This window comes from Tupaia chinensis, unplaced genomic scaffold, assembly GCF_000334495.1.
Source record: "Tupaia chinensis unplaced genomic scaffold, TupChi_1.0 Scaffold148257_1, whole genome shotgun sequence".
Taxonomy (NCBI): domain Eukaryota; kingdom Metazoa; phylum Chordata; class Mammalia; order Scandentia; family Tupaiidae; genus Tupaia; species Tupaia belangeri.
In genome coordinates, this window is record NW_006208108.1 from 365,809 (window position 1) to 369,025 (window position 3,217).

At 39.7% G+C, this 3,217-nt stretch overlaps 1 protein-coding gene across 1 annotated transcript in view; it reads right to left on the reverse strand.

The window, feature by feature from the left end:
- The window catches only part of LOC102488851 (vomeronasal type-2 receptor 116), a 24,913-nt gene that overhangs the window by 12,114 nt on the left and 9,582 nt on the right, over positions 1–3,217 (reverse strand). The gene's annotated exons all lie outside the window — the stretch shown is intronic.

The following is a 3,217-nucleotide window of genomic DNA, read 5'->3' on the forward strand; positions in this document are numbered from 1 at the left end:
TTTTTTTTTTTTTGGAGAGGTTTTTGCTATAGCATGCATGCACTCACCAGAAAGACAGAGAGAGACAGAGAGACAGAAAGAGAGACATCACCCCTCAGGAGGGATGGCCACGCCACAATCCCTTCTCCTCCATTTTCCTCTGGGGACTTTGAGCACTCACGCACGCGCGCCAGGCGTGAATTTAAGCCACTGGATCTTGGACTTGAACCGTGGTCGGCTACATGGGAGTTCAATGACATAGCCATTAAGTTTACATTTTTGTAGAGGCTCTGTTTGTTTGAGTGGTAACCAGCTCAGGGCTCATGTGAGATGAACTCTTTTTTTTTCTTTCTTTCTAAAAACAATGGAGGAGTGGTTATAACTCTTCAGAAAAATTCTAGAATGTTTCCCAAAGGGTGATTTGTACACATTCTCATAAAATCCAGGCTAATACAGTCTAGTTTGGACTAATTAGAGGCTAATCTTAGTAATTTATAAAGGGCATAACACGAGGCCAGTCACTAAGTTGGTTAATGTGACTGAATCACACATGGCCAACCCAGCAACTTGAGTTGCTCACATCAGCTCACAAAACATGCTGGGTGGGGCCAGTGGGTGGTGTGGTGGTTAAGGTGCTAGACTCCCATGTGGCTGAATGTGGTTTGAGTCCTGGACCTGGTAGTTTGGTTTCTGACTTTCCCTTTCTCTTTCTCTCTGTCTTCTCTGATCAAATTTTAAAACAATAATAAAATAAAATAATTTCTCTAAAAAACCTGGCACATATGTGTGTATGCCCAAAATTCAAAATGGTGGTAGAGATGGAGACAAAATTGCATCATGACCATTCTCTATGGGGGGTGATTTCTCACTTCCCCTCTCTAGCTTTCTCTTGCAAATGCACATTCCTTGTAGAAAAAATAATTTTGTAAAGAGTTATTCATTTCATTATATTTGTTATTTTTTTTAATTTGGCCAAGGAGAGACAGAGACAGAGAGAAAGCAAGTCACCAGTTCCAAGACTAGAACCGCAATCAGCCATGTGGGAGTCCAGCACCCTTATAATCACATCACCTGCTGGCCCCTTGTAGGAAAAGTTTTAAAAGGATGTTATATTGATGGATAGCTTTAGGTACTTGATAATGGTGGTGGTAGTATAAGGGGATGCATTTTTCCAAGTTTATCCAAATATGCACATTAAATATGCAATTTTTTGGATGCTATTTACAGCTCAATAAAGCTTTTTAAAAGGGAAAAAATCTGTTTTGTTATCTTTATTTTGGACATCTTTCTTTTTCTTTTTTTTTTTTTTTTGAGAGATTTTTGCTATAGGGCACGTGTGCTCGCCAGACAGACAGAGACAGAGAGACAAAGCAAGAAATCGTCCCCCCCAGGGGGAATGGCCATGCCGCAATCTCTTCTCCTCCATTCTTCTCTTGGGATCTTGGGCACGCACACATGCACACACGCCTGGCGTGACTTTAAGCCACCGGGTCCGGGACTTCAACCGCGGTCAACTACCTGGGAGTCCAGCAATATAGCCATTACACTAACTGCTGGTCCCAAAACTTTTAAATTTTAAATAGGTTTTTTGTTTGTTTTTCCTAGAAGACATGTTCCCTTGCCAGAGAAAATGAGACAGTAAGGCAGGAAGATGAAAAACCACCCTACATGTGGAATGATCTGGCTGAAATCCTTTCTCCATTTCTCTCACCTTTTTGGATTTGGGGCATGTATACACACATGCCTGGTATGTTTCTGAGACCTCCAGGTCTGGGACTTGAGCCATGTGGAATCCAGCTGCCTTATTCACCAGGCCATGGAACTAGCTCACTAAAGAGATTGTTTTTTTACAAGAATTATTTATTTAATTTTATCTATTATTTTTATTTTTAATTTGCTATAGGGCATATGTGCTCATGAGAGAGAGAGCCAAAGAGTGAAGAGAGAGAAAAAAGTGAGAAAGCAGGGTGCCAGGTCTGGGATTCAAATTGCAGTTGTCCATGTGGGAGTCTAGTGACATAACCACAATGCCACTTGCTGGCCTCACTAAAAATTGTGTGTGTGTGTGTGTGTGTGAGAGAGAGAGAGAGAGAGAGAGAGAGAGAGAGAGAGAAAGATATTTCCCTCAAATAAATAACTTGATTTCTCTACCTTTTAATAAACCATGTATTTAGATGTTCTCTAGTATATAGCTACTGATATAACTATATAAATTTCCATAACAAATTACCCCAAAATTGTATAACTTAAAGCAGCAAACATTTGTCATCTCTCTGCTGGGTCAGGGACTCGGACCAATGTCAAATACTTGGGAGTCCAGTGACATAACCATTATGCCATCCGCTCACCCCAGTAAAAAGATTTTTAATGAAGCATGTTAGCCTCTTAACTTTTGAATTGATGACATTATTTTGCAGAAAATAACTGCCTTTTATGTTTACTCAACAGTTCTTTCAGTATTTTAATGATTAGAATAGAAACACTAATATTTTACACATCCATCTTGGTGAAATTACTTGCTTTTCCAAGAGTTAACTTCAAATTTGCTCAATCTGCAAATCAAATGCTGTTATTATTAGTACAAGTGGAAATCAGATGGAAACTAAACTTTCTGATGCTTATTTGTATATATGTTTATTGTACTTGCTTGTTTTGGTCAACAAATTTGCCTAATGTAATTGTCCTTTTTCCATAAAGATGTTTTATACAAAATATATAAATTTAGTGTTTATTTTTAAATTATGTATATTACTTTATTAATCATTTTTATGATTTTTAAGTTTTCTACAGGGCATGTGTGCTTCCCAAAGAGAGACAGAGAATGAGACAGAGAAGGAAAGTGAGAAAGCAAGTCACGAGGTCTAAGACTCTAACCATAGTTGACCATGTGGGGGTCCAGGCTTTGACCAATTTTGCCGGGTGCTGGTTCTATGACTCAGTGTTTATTTAAAATATAAACTTATTTACGGGAACCAGCAGTTAGCATAATGGCTATGTCGCTGGACTCCCACGTAGTCAACTGCGGTTCGCGTCCTGGACCCGGTGGTTTAAAACTCAGGCCGGGCGCATGTGCGTGCATGCCCAAGATCCCAAGAGGAGAATAGAGGAGAAGGGATTGCGGGGTGACCATCCCCCCTGGGGGGTGATTTCTCACTTTCTGTCTTTATGTCTCTGTCTGTCTAGTGAGCGCACGTGCCCTATAGTGAAAACCTCTCCAAAAAAACAAAAAACACTATAT